Source organism: Chlorocebus sabaeus, chromosome 1, assembly GCF_047675955.1.
Source record: "Chlorocebus sabaeus isolate Y175 chromosome 1, mChlSab1.0.hap1, whole genome shotgun sequence".
Classification (NCBI taxonomy): Eukaryota; Metazoa; Chordata; class Mammalia; order Primates; family Cercopithecidae; genus Chlorocebus; species Chlorocebus sabaeus.
Window position 1 is genome coordinate 110,589,708 of NC_132904.1, and position 17,503 is coordinate 110,607,210.

Below are 17,503 nucleotides of genomic sequence, written 5' to 3' on the forward strand. Positions count from 1 at the left end.
TGTTGTTTCATCACGACATGCTCCAGTTCATGCATTTTTCAAAATGAATTTTTCTCATTTAACCTCAGTACCATTTATATCTTTCCAAAATTAGGAATGATTCCTCAGTATCCTCACTCAGTCTGTATTCAGATGTTCCTGATGGCTTCAGAAATAACTTTTTAAAGTTGATTTATTTGAATTAGGAGCAAAATCATACCCATATACTGTATCAATTTGTTATTCCTCTTAAGTTTTGTTTTCTCCATACTGTTAACTTGTTGTAGAAAGGGGTGATTATTATTAACTATTCAGTTATGAGATGATGAGGGCCTGAAATGGGGCTGGGTAGCAGGAGTGAAAGGAGGAAATGATCTGAAGAGACCTTACGGAGCAGAGTCATCTGGTTAACCCAGCTTTAGGCCAGTGGACTGGTGACATCGCTGACCTTTCTGAGACACTTGGGAGCTACAAGATCAACAGTGGCCTTGTTTCCTCTTACAGGGTCCCTCGTGTGACAGCTGAAGGAAACTTCACAGATGAGCTAATTGTACCTCTTGTTTTAGTCACTTTTCCAGCCTCTCCCAGCGAGGCAGAACATCGGTACAGTCCTCCCACTTGTTCACAAAGTTCCCTCTTTATCTTGCATCCTCTGGAGCTTGTTAGGAGAGGGTAAGCCTCCATACATGGGACTTACTATGGTTCCCAAACCAGCCATGCAACCAAGCTTATGACTGTTTAAAAATATACTGAAACAGGCTGGGTGCGGTGGCTCAAGCCTGTAATCCCAGCACTTTGGGAGGCCAAGACGGGCGGATCACAAGGTCAGGAGATCGAGACCATCCTGGCTAACCCGGTGAAACCCCGTCTCTACTAAAAAAAAAATACAAAAAACTAGCCAGGCGAGGTGGCAGGCACCTGTAGTCCCAGCTACTCGGGAGGCTGAGGCAGGAGAATGGCGTGAACCTGGGAGGCAGAGCTTGCAGGGAGCTGAGATCCGGCTACTGCACTCCAGCCTGGGCCACAGAGCGAAACTCCGTCTTAAAAATATATATATACACATATATATACTGAAACAGCTGGTTCCCTGCCTTAGACCTCCTGAATCAGAATTTGTGGGCGTGGTCTACCTGGGAATCTGAAAGCAGCTGTGTCATAGGTTTTGTCCAGTTTTGTCCAGTTTTGTAGTTGTTTATGGTGAAAGGCAATTCCAGTAACTGTTACTCTGTCATGGCCAGAAGAAAAATTTCTATTCTGATTTTTAAATTTGAATTCATTCATTTAATCCTTTCACCAACTCTAAGAGGTAGATTAGTATCCTTATGTTTTCACACATTTAAAAAAAAAAGCTGGGGCAAAACGAGACTAAACAACTAATCCATGGACACATTTTTGTAAGTGTTAGAGCCAGATTTTGAATCTAGGCAGTTTAGCTCCAGACTCTGTGCTCTTATACATCAACCTATTATCTTACATAATGTCTGCTTAATGAATGTATTTTGGATAAATGCAGTGAAGGCTTTCTCTTCTTTCCTGCCCATTTAACTTCTGTTCTCCTTGCCAGAAAAATCTCAACCTTACCTCAATCCAATGTCTTCTCTTCTGCACCGAGACGTCTCAGCACACTGCAGAAAATCCAACTTCTGGGCAGATTGAATTCCTGTCAGGTTATCTGGGCCCTCAACAATCCCTAATATTTCTGTATTTCCCTAGTTTTTGCCTTCTGTTTTCCATAGGGTTTTTGTCCGAATCTCAAACAGCTGCACCGCCCTATTCATTATTTTCAGGAAAAACACCATTTACAGCTGTGAACTCTCAGTTTCCTACTTATCCCTTATAAATTTGACTTGTATTGGCATCTGTCCTGCCTTTCCTCCACTGTCAAAGTATTTAGTGTTTCTCTATCAGAGGCTCATCCACTTTTAGCTACTGCCTTGTCTTTCTTCCCTTTCACAGCCAAGCTTTCAGAGGTGTTGTCTGCATTTTCTGCCTGCACTTCCTCAGCACCCTCTCACCTCCAGCACTACCATCTGGCTTCTGTACTCATTACTTTATTCATTTACTAGTGTTAGCTTTTATTTTTATTAATTTTGTCATTTCATGTTATTTAAATGTACTTGTTATTCTTTTTTTAACTTCTTGATTTAGATGCTTAATTCATGTATTAATTATCTTCTGTTATTAATATAAGTAATTAAAGTCATAGATTTTCCTATCCTTTGTGTCCTATAGATTCTTATGTGTAGAGTTTAAAAAATTCTAGATAGTTTTCAATTTTTTTGGTTTCTTCTTTGGTCCAAAAATGTTTAAGAAAAAAATTTAAAATTTCTGGGTGGTAGAGTCTTTTTGTTTTTGCACTGAATATTTATTTTGTTGCAATTTGATCAGAGAATATTTTGTATTATTTCTACTTTTTGAGAATTTAAACAATTTCTTTGTGGCTTTTTATATAGTCAGTTTTTGTGAATATTCCATGGGTACCTTGAAAAGAAGGTATATTTTCTATTTTTAGATTAGAATATTCAATATGTGAATTAACTAGATTTGAATTGTTAATTACATTTTAATATCTTGTATATTCTCATTTACTTAGGAACATGTGAACGGAGGAAACCTGTGCACTTTCCCTGGGCATAGCCTAGAAAGTGTCAAGACCCAGACTCATCTCTATTCTCAACGTGGTGCTGAAGCAGATGCAATGCTTTGATGGTTGTTTTACATCCCTGAGTATTGTAAGCAGAGGGAGAGGGATTTCCCTTACTCCCAGGTGAGTGTATGAGTTTGCTAGTGTTACCATAACAAAAGACCACAGACTGGGTGGCTTCAACAGCAGAAATTTATTTTCTCACTGTTCGGGAGGCTGGAAGATCAAGGTGACAGTAGGGTTAGTTTCTAGTGAGGTCTCTCTTCTTGGCTTGCAGATGGCCACCTTCTCACTGTGTCCTCCTGTGGCCTTTTCTCTGTGTGTGTTTCCCTCTTCTGATAAGGATAGCAATCCTACTGGATTAGGGCCCTATTCTATGACCTCATATAACCCTAGTTACCTTTTTATTTAGTTCTTTTATTTTTTTCTTGTCTCACTTTGTTGCCACAGCTGGAGTGCAGTGGCATGATCTCAGCTCACTGCAACCTTTACCTCTCAGGTTCAAGCAATTCTCCTGCCTCAGCCTCCTGAGTAGCTGGGATTACAAGCATGCACCACCACACCCTGCTAATTTTTGTATTTTTTTCAGTAGTGACAGGGTTTCACCATGTTGGCCAGGCTGGTCTGGAGCTCCTAACCTCAAGTGATCCACCCGCCTCAGCCTTCCAAAGTGCTGAGATTACAGGCATGAACCACCATGCTCAGCCCCTAATTACCTTTGTAAAGGCTCTATCTCCAAATACAGTAATCATATTGGAGCCAAGGGGTTCAACATATGAATTTTGGGAGGGGGCAGGGAGGAAGGCATAATTCAGTCCACAAAAGTGGAGAATGGGGATAAAAGAGAGAGGGAAATTTGTTTTAAAAGGGAGAAAGATGTTGAGATTGGGTAAAGGGGATGTTGCAACCTTTTAAAATCTGTGATCTCAGACCAAATTATACAATAAAATCTCAGTAGGTGCCAGTAGTAGGGACAAATGTTAGCCCTCGTGTCTGGCACTAAGTACCACCCACCCCAACCCCAGTGACAGGAACCTCTAAATGATGGAAATTTAATGTCTGCTACCCATTTGAATGGGGACTTGAAGAAGAAATTCAGTGCAGTTATAGAGCAGGTGCTTTTTGTACACTTATCCCACTGCATCTATGTCTCCAACTCAGGTCTCTCTGTGAGTTTTTGACCTGCATCTGGGTTAGAGTCAATTTTTCAGCCTTAAGCCAAGCATGCTCCAAATGAAACTCCTCATTTCTCATCATATCATCCTCTTCACCATCATCTAAACCTGTTCTTCTTCCTGTGTTCCCTAGTTTACAAATTATCAGCATCCACTCAGTGATCTGGCACAAAAACCAGGATGTTGTGTTCAGGAGCTGAAAACACTAAAGACTAAAACCCAACGAAGACATCTTCATCCTAGTATCTCACAGCTCTTGGGGGTTCACATGAGATTTTGTTTGAAAATTAATTATGTATGCTACTTAAAAACCCACTGTAGAAGAGAGTGCAGTACAGTGGAGCAGAAGAGATGGGAAACCCTAAGCCGCTGAAAAGCCCGGGGGCTGGTTGAGGGGGGCGTCTGTGCAGAGAAAGAACTGGAAGGAGGGAGAGGTGGTTGTGACAGAGGTGAATACCTGGGACAGGAAGGTTCAGGAAACTTCCTTCGTAGGCTGTTCAATTCTTCACCTACATGTCTAGAGGTGGAGCTGGGCTTGGGGAGATGGTTACTGAGTCTGAACTCAGTCAAGAAGGGCCCAGGGGATCAGATGGTTTGCTCCTTTCTGGACAAACTCCCTGCCCTCCATGACTCTTCAGGGACCCACAGCACCTGACATCTTTCGGGTAGATTGTGAGCCCACAGCCCACCTGGACTACTTCAAATCCGGCCAGCATCTTTTGGGAAATGGATTCTTCCATTTCCTGCAGAAGGACTACGATGACATGATTAAGTCAGACGCTGATCTCCTTCAACCTTGCGGGAGGTCTGTGGGTGCTCAGGGTAGCTGTGAAAACTTTAAATCAGGTGCAGATCTACTTCAACCCTGGGGCAAGGGTGGTGAGAGCCACCAGGTAACTGACAGACACTTTGGACCTTCAGAGTGTGTGAAACTGCCCTATGGGAAAATTTTAGTTCCACTTGGTACATGGTCCATGGTGGGAGACCTTCAAAGTCTCTGATGTTTCTGAGGTCTAGATTTCCTGCCCCCATAAAGTCTAAGAGCTGTATCTTTGATGGTCCTGAGTGAAGCTGCGAAGGCATCAGAAGGCAGGAAGCCTCTCTCCACCTGCAGGGTGGCCTTGACTGCTCTGCCCCGTCACCACTGTGGCTCATGAAAACATCACTGTGGATGGCTTCCAGATTTGCCCCTAGGGAAACAATGGTACTAGCCAGGTTAGACCATTGAAATCAAATAATAGGTATCTTTTCATGATTGACAGGAGAAAAAATAACATAACCCACTAGGTAGACTTTTCCCACTTAAAATTTTTCTGCCATAAACTTTTCTTAAACCTCTGATGCCTACCTCAACCTATCTGCCACTGTACCCTATGGATAAAACAAATGAGCGGGGAGCAAATGAAGAGTAGCAGCAGAACCCAGGAGTGAATAAGCATGCTAAGTTCAATAGCCTGTGTTTCTGTATTTCCTGGATCTGCATGGATGTGCCTCTGATTTTATATTGCCTATGGACCTGACTACTGTAGTGTGGTATGTTTCCTGCTGGCAAAATTGTTCATAATTTGTGTATTAGAATTAAAGAGATGACTATTTCCTGTCATTCTACAAAAAGGGCCAAGACTTCCAGGTGCTCTGCCATCTGAAGACATTTAAAGACCAGTTACAACTCAGGGATAAGAGGGTGAAAGCTTCCAGCTTAGGCAGATGGCAAGAGGTGCTTCTTGCTGAACAAGAGGTTAGAGGCTGGGCCAGAGGAGGAATTATAACAAGTTCAGCTCGTTTTCTCTCTTCACTGCCTTGTTCATTTTGGAAGCCCCTTGCCAGAATCCAAATGATATTGATGTTTTGTGTCAACCCAGTCTCTCCCTAGCTGGAGAGAAGGCAAGATAGGAACAAGAGACCAAGGGTTCTGTGTGTAGACCCTATATTCTCATTTTAGTCCCTATGCTGCCAAGTGAGATTCTTAGAACACAGTTGACACTTAATAAATGTTTAAGGCTGGGCGTGGTGGCTCACATCTGTAATCCCAGCACTTTGGGAGGCTGGGGTGGGTGGATCACCTGAGGTCGGGAGTGTGAGTCCAGCCTGGCCAACATGGTGAAACCCTGTCTCTTCTAAAAATACAAAAATTAGCCAGGTATGGTGGCATGTACCTGTAATCCCAGCTACTCAGGAGGCTGAAGCAGGAGAATCCCTTGAGCTCAGGAGTTGGAGGTTGCAGGGAGCTGAGATCACTCCATTGCACTCCAGCCTGGGCAATGGAGTGAGACTTCATCTCAAAAAAAAAAAAAAAAAAAAAAAAAAAAAATTTGAGACCATGTTACAGATGGTCTCACTGGGGTCATACAGCACTTCAGTGAAGAACACTTGGAATAGGAAAGCAAGTGTCCTCATGAATGTGACCAGGTATCTCTGAACAGTTAATTTACAGTGGTTGATTGGCAGTTGAAGTGACAAAGCTGGTTCTCTACTCATTGCTGCCCCACCCCTCAGTGCCTTCCTGCTCCTAACACTCCCCTCCTACTCAAAGCTTCCCTGCTCAGTGCTGGGAACTGTGCTCAGTGGTGCCTAAGGCTGTTAGTGCAGATTAAATTCCAAATCTTAGAGTCTGCATTCCCAAGTGGCTGACTCTCTTCACCCCAAACAAGCATATGTCTCTCTAATAAGTTTAGAGAAAGTAGAACTTTTTGGGTGGACCTCAGAGCCATGCTTCAGTACTGATGATTTAGAAATATTCTTGTTCTAAAATAGATGGGCTGATAGGAAAGTGACTAATTGGCATTGGCCCTGAGGCCACCATTATCAGCTCCTCTCTGCCTGGGAGTCTGTCTAGGAGACCATTGCTTCCAAATACATGGACAAGAATGGCCTAGAGCTGAACAGGTGGCAGAGACAGAGGCTGCAGTCATTTGACTGGTCTCCAGTGGTAAAATATGTATGTGAGCTTGAAGGGATTAGGCAAGGAGTTTGGTGTTTGTTTTTGCACCTTGAGGATACCAGAGCTTCACGTGGCTCTCTGAATCAAGAATTTTCTGTCGGAATCATGTAGAAATGGCAAGAAAGATGGAGACTAAGAAAGAAGGACGTCAGTGGAACTGCAGGAAGAAGAAAGGAAGAGTGAGTTCTATAAAGCCCAAAGGAGGGAACCGAAATAGATAGCTAGAGACAAGCCTGGAGCCAGAAGGAAACTGTCCCAGATGCCAAGATCTGAGCCCAGGCATATGCATAACAGGCAGGACGACAGTCTGCTGGCTTTTGGTGGCAGGCAACCGTTCTGACTGGTCAGTGTTCCTGTTGTTCCAATTACAACCTCCAGACTTTTGACCCCAAACCTGTGGAACGTTTCTGTGGGTCTCCTGAGGTGACCTTTCACTGCTGGGAACAGGGCAACACAGAGAAGGCCATCACTGGGATTGGAGTTGCGAATGGAATTAAGACCAATCTAACTTTGAGGCAGAATAGAATTTACTTAGCTTGTGTAATTTCGGGGCACCAGGAAAGTCCGCCATATCATCTTCACTCCCAAAATACCCCATACCCCAGTTAAGTAAGAAGGTTGAAGTTGTTCATTAAGTCCTTCTTCCTTTTGCTTAAGACAATGACATTTGTAATATACTATTGAAGAGCTGTAAAGAGTAACCCTTTAAGTGCTCGTCCTTGTTTATACCTCAGTATGAATGAGCCTCACATCCTGTAATAGGTATTTAAGAAGAGAACGTGTGTGACAACTGAGTGGAGTGTGTGGCCAGGGGACACTGGGAGGGAAAGATGATGGAGGTCCTGGACATCTTCAACAACGTCTACCAAGCTCACTTTGTATAAATAGTTTTGCTCTGCTGGTTCCAGGCAGACTTTCCATTCCCCTTTGCACTTGCCTGACTTGTTTTAAGCCATGGACCAGGCAGAGAAAGAAGAATGGGCTGATTGTCAGAAGCACATTGCAGAGAGAGAGCCAGCAAGTGGAAAGAGCACTGACTGCAGGGTTGGCAGGCCCTAGGCTTGCCTGTGCCAATAGCTGATGTCACAACTATGTCTCCAGGACTCGGTGTCTTCCTCTGTAAAAGGAGTGACCTGATTCTGATATTCTGAGATTCTGTGAGTGTGTGTATGGGTTGCGGTTAGGGTTATGGTTAGGTTTTGGGTTAGAATATTCTGATATCTTGCGAGTGTGTGTATGGGTTATGGTTAGGGTTAGGGTTAGAATATTCTGATATCCTGTGAGTTATGTATAGGTTAGGGTTAGGGTTATAGTTAGGATTAGGGTTAGAATATACTGTTATCCTGCAAGTGTGTGTATGAGACACAGAGAATGACCAGGAGTGATCTGTATGTCCCATGAGGTAAGCATGACCCAGCTGGCCACTCTTTCCATTTCCTTCTTTCTAGAGAGAAGTGGGCTGAAAAGGAGGAGTGGTTAAGGAAAGCTACTCAAGTGTGCTTACATGTGACATTTGGAAAGAATGGCCTCTGAAACCTGCAGTCCTGCCCCTGGCCAACTGCCTCATTTTCTCCCTGTGGTTTCAGGCTGCTCCCCCCACCCACCCTGGGTACCTGCCAAGATAGCTTGTGCCAACCTGGGACCCTGCTTCAAACCAGGGGCCGTATGCAACAAGCAGAGGCTTTGAGACCAGCTTCCACATGGCATGGGACAGGAGGTTCTCCACCCTGCCCCTGGAGAGGAATTTCTGCAGAAGCCCCTCCAGAAGGCAGGCTTGGATTTTGAGAAGTTGGAGAAGGCTCAGCAGGCAGCTGAGAGCCACTTCCACGACTGCTCAGATGACCCGGGGACGTTCTCTGCGGCCCGGCAAAGGGACTGATGCAGCAGACTTGGTAGGAGCTGGGAGTACATAGGGGCAGGATTTCCAGCCACCATCCTGCTACCTCATTTGCTTTCCTCTCCAATTAGTCCGTTTTATTTAGAACCCTTGCCAGCAAATGCTTTTAGAGTCTTATTATACATGATTGCCAGGTAAATAGGAATGTTGATCTCAAACAGAGAGGTTTATAATATGCTCCACTTGTGGCCCAGGGAGGGGGAGAAAGAAATGGACCAGACAAATGAAGCTGTGCTGCTTCTTATTTCAAGGGCTCTGCAGGGTTGCATAGAGAGAAGAGGGGAGAGCCCCCCATGATCTCCTAGTTTAGGCAATTTGTCACCACACAACTTCTGAGCCCATTCAGCACCTCCATCCTCACCCCTGCGAATACTGCAGCCCCACCCCATGAAATGAGATGAACACAGGTTTCCGCATCAGGAGACATGGCTTTTCCTCTTTGCCTCTGGCTTACTTGCTCTGTGACCTTTGGTGGGTCATTAATATCTCAGAGCCTCAGTTTCCTCATCTCTGAAATGGAAATAATTGCCAGGTGCAGTGGCTCACGCCTGTAATCCCAACACTTTGAGAGGCTGAGGCAGGTGGATCACTGAGGTCAAGAGTTCAAGACCAGCCTGGTCAACATGGCAAAACCTCATCTCTACAAAATACACAAAAATTAGCTGGACGTTGGGGCTCATACCTGTTATCCCAGCTACTCAGGAGGCTGAGGCAGGAGAATCGCTTGAACCTGGGAGGTGGAGGTTGCAGTGAGCTGAGATCGTGCCACTGCACTCCAGCCTGGGTGACATAGCAAGACTGTCTCAAAAATAAATACATACATATATACATAAAAAAGAAAAGAAAAGAAAGAAAGAAATGGAAATAATAATACCTGTCCCCAGGGTTATTGTAAGACCCCAAAGATATAATGGGAACGCACTTAGTAAATAATTATGTGTGTGATATAGTATGTAAGTTTTGGCTGACTTTATTTGTATGCATGAAATGAGCGGTACTAAAGAGAGCTGGAGAAGCTGTCTTCTTTCTTGATCCAATGCAAACCATCTAACCTAGTCTGAGGCAGGGAGGCGGCACTCAGGGAAAGACTTTTTGAAGGAAGTAGCAGCACATTGGTGAGATGTAAAGGATATTTAATGGTAAGCCACGTGAAGGAATGGGGTTGGGGGGTAAAGAGCAGGAATTCCCACATCCGGAGACCTGGAGAAAAAAATAACATACTATGTTAGGTGAACTTCAAGGTAAGTGAAAGAACCTTAGATGTAATTGTGGCACAATCCCTAGAGGGCACTACTAAAGCTGTGGTAGAACAGGACAGTGCTCCAAGCCGGCAGAGAGGACCAGAGGTAACCGTTGATGGGCATGGGAGGTGGGCAGGTAAGTGATCGATTCATTCAACAAATATTTGTGGAGTACTCTAAAGCTCAGTGCTAAGCTCAGCATCAAAACCTCTGCCCAGGGCTGGTCCTCACACTAAACATAGTTGCAACACATAAGCCCTTGACCACATTCTGCCTCATGCACCTACTCTGCCTCTTTTCTCTCCATTGGTGCTGACATCGGTGGTTTTTACCTTATCCTTTACCCATTACTAAAAGAAGAAATATATTGGCTACTATGTTAGTCCATTTTGCAATGCTGTAAAGGAATACCTAGACTGGGTAAATTTGTAAAGAAAAGAGCTTTATTTCGCTCATGGTTCTGCACGCTGTACAAGCATGGCATTAACATCTGCTCAACTTCTGTTGAGGCCTCAGGAAGCTCACAATCATGGCAGAAGGCAAGGGAGGAGCAGGCATGTCACATGGCGAGAGAGGGAGCAAGAGAGAGAGGAGGAGGGGCCAGGCTTCTTTTAATGATCTGCTGTCTTGTGAAAGAGCTCCCTCATTACTGCGAGGATGGCACTAAGCCATTCATGAGGGATTTGCCCCTACGACTCAAACACCTACTACCGGGTCCCACCTCCCACATTGAGAATTACATTTCAACTTGAGATTTGGAGGGGACAAATATCCAAACTATATCAGCTACATCAAGAACACTCTCTTTGTACTTAGGTACAAAGGTTATGGCACTGTCCCTAGAAGGCACTACTAATGTTCTGGGCACCTGGTGTGATAGAACGGGCCAGTGCTCCAAGCAGGCAGAGAGTACCAGAGGTGACTGTTGGTAGGGGTGGGAGGTGGACCTAATCCTCATACCTGTGTATATGTGTGTGTGTGTATTATGTGTGCATATGTGAGTGTGTGCGCATGTATGTGTGTGGTGATTCAAGCAGTGGAAGGTGGCTAGATCTGCCAGTGCTGCTACCACATGGGTGATGAATGAGGTTGTATCCCAGGCGCTGGAGTCAGATCAGAAGTTGGATACGAGGAGAAGCTTGCAGCAGATGGGACCAGAGGCTGAGTGCTAACTCCATCCAAGGGGAGCTCCAGGTGTACACAGGCGTGTGCAGCTGGAAAGCCGTGATGGGATGGGAAGGCATAAGGCAAAGAACAAGGCAGCCAGGCACATGTCCAGGGTTTCCAGGGTCAGTGCCCTAGGCAGGACTGGGTTGTCTCATGCCCTATTTGCTATATAAGGTAGGATGGGCAGCCTGGGCCACACAGGATGAGGGTGTGTGTCCTGGGATAGGTTCTTCTAAGGACCTGGTGTTAGTTACATGAGCATTCACATTGGGAGACTATTGACTCCTTTGATCCTCAAGTCACCATGTACACATGGGCCTAGTGTGAGTAGGTATTGCTGTTGGCCTCACAGGAGGGAGGGTGATCCTGACATGTACAAGGCGTGGCTAGTGACAGTAAAGAGCTTACAATTCACTGAATTTATTAAAAAATACACAACGTACTTTTATTAGGTCCCCACTGAGTAGGCATGGGACTCTACTACAAGGCAGAATTGGCTAATTCTAATACAAGGGGATGCTGGGAAGCACAGAAGAGGAAGGGATTAGTTCCTGCTGGGGAACCAGGGAAGACTTCCTGGAGGAAGCTGCAGCAAAGATGAGTCTTAAAGGAGGGTGATGGTTGGAAAGGCATTCCTGCTAGAGGAAACAACACTGCTGAAAGCACGGTTCTGGCGTCAGATTAGGAGTTGGATACCAGGAGAATCTTGCAGCAGATGGGACCAGAGGCTGAGTGTTAACCCCATCCAAGGGGAGCTTAGGAAGATGCTGGGTGAATGATGTGATGTTTCATTTGGCTCGAGGGTGGGCTCCCTATGCCAGAGCAGAAGGAGACAATGCTAGGAAGGTAGCTCAGGCATGGCTCTAGGAGCCCCTGTAATCAGAGTTCACCAGTAAGTATTCATATATCATCTGTGATCTGCCAGGCACTAAGAATGTGAGGATAACAATTTTTGCCCTTGCAGGGCTTGCAAACAGTAACGGCAGCAGCTTATTGGAGGTGAGAGCACACGGAAAGAAATGCCGAATTTGGGAGAGATAAGGGAGTCTTCACAAAGAGGAATATGTCCACACTGAGTTCGAACTAACAGGAACTAGCAGGTTACCAGGCAGACAGTGAGATGAAGGTGGTGGTGTGCTAGGGTGTCGAAGGTGTTTCAGGTGGAAGAAGCCACGTGACAAAGGTGGAGCCGTGGAAGGATGTTGAGCGTGTTTGGGAAACCTCGATCAGGAAGCATGTACTGAGAGTCTGCTATGTGCCAGGCCCCGTTCTGCATTCTGAGGCCACGGAGAATGAGCCAAACAGGGCCCTGCTCTCATTCTAGTTGGGAAGGGAAGGGAAGGGAAGGGAAGGCAGACAATGAAAAAATATATAAAGATGGGGATATGACTTTCAGAGTGGGAGAAGCCCTAAAAGTAGAAAACCCACAGCATGGCACTGTGGAGAGTATCTGGGGCAGAGGGCTGGAGGGAGGGCTGAGTACAAGTCCCTGGGATAGACAGACCTGGACTGGGCTCACACAGCCAAATGGTGGTGTGAGAGCGGGGAACCCTTGGGGCAGGGGTGTTGAGCCAAGCAGTCACCCTTTCACTGGACCAGAGCTCTCCAAAAGTGGAGCAGAGAACACCTCCAAAAGCGGAATCTACAGGCAGACAGGAGCTATCCCGCCTGTTCCACACCCTGTCTGCCCGCCCTGCCCCAGAGGATTCCCTTATATATTTTCAAGCCCTTCCTTTTTCCTTTCCAGAGAAGGGTCTTAGGTACTCAGACCTACAGGGGAAGGTACAGGCAGTGACTGGGGTGGATGGCCCATTCTTGGGGACAAGGCAGGTCATCCTACTGCATGTGTGTCTCTGGGATGTGCCTTTTGGGAAAAGGAGGCACAAGGACAGCAGGATGGCTGCGGTCACCAGACCCAGACCTGTTTTGGGGTTATTTCCCTTGTTTTTCACTCTCTGGGCACAAGAGGGCAGCCGAATCTCGAGCTTGGCGGGCTGCAGGGCCAGTGAGGTGAGAGGGCTCTTCCCTCCTTTGCTCGTCCGCCGCCTGCTCATTTGCCTGCAGCCTGTTCTCCTGTTCTCCCAGATCCTGACCTCTGAATGGGGAAACCGGGAAGGGGAGGGCCGCAGCCAACGCCGGGTGCCCTGACCTCCACCCGGCCATGTATTCTACGTGTTGCCCCGCCTCCACCGCAGAGGCTGAGGCCCAGGAAAGCGAACCCAGACCTGCTGGCCCAGGGTCCCACTAGGGATGTAGGCTAGCCCATATGCTGCCTGGATGACAGACCACGGGAGAGGCACACCAGCTGGCCCCTGCAGGAGAATGATTCCAGCCTCTCTCTGCTACAGTGAAAACCTCCTTAAAGCCCAGGAAGCTGGGGCAGTAGGGCCAATTGCAGCAGATGGGGCACAATTAACTCACTAGATCTGTTCAACGGCTATTAAGGCCAATCCATGCGTTAGGGCCCATGCAAGTGGGAGGAATACAAAGATGAATGGGATTCAGGCTCTTCCAAAAAGCTTACTGTCTAGTGGACAAATGGCCATTGCAGCATCATGTGGCAAGTTTAGTGAGAGAGAGATGTTCAGGGCACTGGGGAGTATAGAAGAGGTCCATTAACCTAGCCCTGGGGGTGTGGTGGAGGGAGGTCAGTGAAGGCTTCCTGGAATTCATGCCCAAGCTGAGTACTAAAGATAAAATAATTTAGACAAGCTAAGGGAGGGAGGGCTTTTCAGGGAAAGGGTCAGATGGTGTGAGCAAGAAATTAAAATCAACACACAACATGAGACGGATTAGAAGTTCCAGTGTGTTTGAGAAAGTTCCAGTTTGGCACTGTTTACTGTTGCAACCATTTTAATAGACACACGCTCCATGAGCTGGCTCTTGTCTCCCTCTTCAGCCAGTTGAAAGGGCTTCTTGAACAGTTTTGCCCATTTCCATAGAGGCTTTGGAGAACCGAGTTTCTCTAGGCTAGGGACTACAGGATTAGGGGAAATTGGATGCCGAAAAAGAGAATTAGAGACAGGGAAATTAGCTTTCTAGCAGGCCTTTTTCTCTGGGAGAACGTCGTCTTCGCTGTGCCTGAACGAGTGACTCCTCTGCAAACTGGAGACTGATGAGAAAATTGACAAAGGAAGGTAAAGTGACTAAAGACTTCTGTGCCTGATACGAAGTACACTCAAGAGGAATCCAGAGGTTAAGATCGTAAACCCCAGCCTGGGCAACGTAGTGAGATCTCGACTCTACTAAAAATTGAAAACGCCAGGCATGGTGGCATGCACCTGAAGTCCCAGCTACTCAGGAGCCTGAGATGGGAGGATCGCTTGAGCCCGGGAGTCGAGGCTGCAATGAGTTGTGATTGCATCAGTGGACTCCAGCCTGGTGAGACCCTGTCTCAACAAACAAACCAACAAACAAATCCCGCCAAATTGTAAACAAATACAAAAACAATTTTAAAAAATTAGATTCCTGCTTGATAATTAGATTCCTGCCAAAGTGATCAGGCGGACAGACTGGAAGAAATATTTACAGTGAATAAAACCAACAGGGGACAGATATCTTCTAGAATATACAAGGAACTGCTGCAAATCAACAATAGGAAAAGGTCTAAAGACAAAAAGGAGCAAGAATGTAATCAGGAAATTTATAGAAGAGGAAACTCCAAAAGCTGGCAAGCATTTTGTGACAGAGATTGTCTAACTCCTCCCCAGTTTGCATGTCCTTTTTTCAGCACACATCCAGGCTGTATTTTGCAGTCCCCTTGCCTCAGGCCATGTGATGGAGTTCTAGCCCAAAGAATATGAATAGATTAATGTATAGCACTACTTAGACTGTGCCCTCAAAACCCTTGCTTTCCAGTCTCCTCCGAGAGCGCTCTCCCCTCCTCTCCTGGCTGGATGCAGAGAATCCAATGGAAGACTCTGGGGCCCTCAAACCACACAATGGAAGAAGTCTGAGTGCCCAAAGGACCACTGGGGGAGTACCCTTCCCTTGCCCCCCACCAGGGTCTGTGATGTGAACACAGACATTTATTTTGTTAAGCCACTGAGGTTTGAGGTCTGTTACATCACTTAACTTACCTCGCTGATACTGATATGCATGTTTAGAAGCGCTCAAACGCATCAGAGAAAGTATACAACCTCACTTCTTCTCGTTAGACTAGCAAAAATTAGTAAAGCAGATCACTCTAAAAACTGATGGTAGGAATGGGAGGGGGTGTGGTGATGCAGGAAACCCCATGCACTGCTGGTGGGGATGTAGTCTGGTATAGCCTTGCTGGAGGCAATCTTGTGGTTCTTACTCAAATTAAATATGTGGATACCTCAGGATTCACCAGTTCTACTCCTGGGAATGCACCCCACAGGAATTCTTACATGGGTCTCTATATGAGGGAGACAAGGATGTTTCTGGAATCATTGTGCTGGCGAGTTGGAAACACTCTAGGTATCCACCACTGGGGGTGTGGATAAATAAGTGAGGGGTGCAAATCATGAAGAACTATGCAGTGGCATGAAGCAGTGGGTCACATGAACACACACAATGGGATAGGACTTTAATGCGTAGTGAAAATGATGCAAATAAAAATACATGCACACGCAACAGCAGCACACATTTTACCAAAATGCACATAAAGAATAGACATCAAACACCTTAGGATGGTTGTCTATGAAAGGGAAATGAGAGTGGAAAATAAAAGGGGAGGGAGAAAATATAATCATATGAGTGAATTTCCTTCCACTGTACAGATTCTCAGTTCATTCCAAAAGCGTCTTGACAAGAGATTGAAGACTGACAATCACAGCTGTTTTACTTCTGAGGCTTAGTTTTCTTTACAGAATCTTATTTCCATGAGGTTATTACATCTATCCTCAATTTTTAAAAAAGCTTATATTCTGCCTTTGCTGCTCTTTTTTTCAATTTAATAAGCATTTTCTTTTAACCACCTGACCTCATGCTTTTTCAAAAACTAGACTAAACGAAACAATAAAGGAAGAAGAGATTTACAAGATCCAATCTTAGTCCTAACATCTTTTACCCTGAACATAAAACGATTTGCTTTTTACATAGGTAATAAACAGAGCGAAAAGAGTGAACTCCATTATCTTGATATTTGTATAGCATTAGTAGTGATAGGACAGATGTCCTAAGTAGGTATCGCACCATTACAGTAATTAGTAGGAAGCAAAGAAAAATCAATGGAACAGAGCAGAGAGCCCTAAATCAGGTCCCAGTAAGTTTTGTAAGTAAGCGTGTGACAAAGGAGCATCAAGCCGAGGAGGAAAGGAAACAAAGCCAAATAGTGCAGATAGCACAGAAGCCACTCAGGTTGTCAGCTTTTGCCAGCAGGTTATTGGGGAGGGTCCACCCTGATTTCTAGCCTCCCTGTGCCAGGCAGATGTGGATCCCCAGCAAGCTGGCCACCTGCTGCAAACGCTGCTGGTACCCGGCTCTGCCAAAGGCCCTCTCACCCCGGATGCCATCTGCCTGCAGTTTACCAACTGTATAGCAGGGGTGGGTTAGGGCTGGACACTGTGTGGCTGGAGTATGGAAACTGGTCCTGGCAGAGGCTCAGGAATCTCTTTCTTTTCCAAGTAGTCCTCAACCACCTTCACCCCAACATATGTTTTTGTTTTGTTTTGTTTTGTTATTTTTGAGATGGAGTCTTGCCCAGGCTGGAGTGCAGTGATGCTATCTTGGCTCACTGCAACTTTGGCCTCCCAGGTTCAAGCGATTCTCCTGCCTCAGCCTCTTGAGTAGCTGGGACTACAGGCGCGTGCCACCACGCCCAACTAATTTTTGTATTTTTAGTAGAGACAGGATTTCACCATGTTAGACAGGATAGTCTCGATCTCCTGACCTTGTGATCTGCCCACCTTGGCCTCCCAAAGTGCTAAGATTACAGGCATGAGCCACCATGCCCAGCTGTCTTTTTTTTTTTTTTTTTTTTAGAGCGGTTTATCGCTCTGTCACCCAGGCTGGGGTGCGGTGGTATAGACTCTGCTAACTACAACCTCCACCTTCTGGGTTCAAGTGATTCTCCTGCCTCAGCCTCCCAAGTAGCTGGGATTACAGGTGCATACCACTATGCCTGGCTAATTTTTGTATTTTTAGTAGAGACAGTTTCATCATGTTGGCCAGGCTGGTCTCGAACTCCTGATCCGCCCGCCTTGACCTCCAAAAGTACTGGGATTACAGGTGTGAGCGACTGTGCCCGGCCCCAACATGTCTTTTCTCCCATCACTCTTCTTCCTTTAGCTGAGAAGCTTTCCACCTTACACCCTTTCTCTCCCTCCTTGGCATCCTTCCCAATGCTTTCTGTAACCTGAGCAATGGATTTAGCAGCCAGTTAAAATATTTGAGATGCTTGAGTATTGATAACCAGATAATTAGATAACTAGAGTTTCTGGCTGAATCAGTGTCTTTGTGGCTATGGATTTTCAACCCAAAGCTCTATGAGGG

The 17,503-nt window shown here is 45.8% G+C and overlaps 1 protein-coding gene across 2 annotated transcripts in view; it reads left to right on the forward strand.

The window, feature by feature from the left end:
- The window catches only part of NNMT (nicotinamide N-methyltransferase), a 54,167-nt gene that overhangs the window by 8,427 nt on the left and 28,237 nt on the right, over positions 1-17,503 (forward strand). For both annotated transcript variants that reach the window (XM_008020943.3, XM_073021197.1), the window contains exon 2: positions 2,573-2,746. The gene's annotated coding sequence lies outside the window, so the exon portion shown is untranslated. The remainder of the gene's footprint in view (positions 1-2,572; positions 2,747-17,503) is intronic.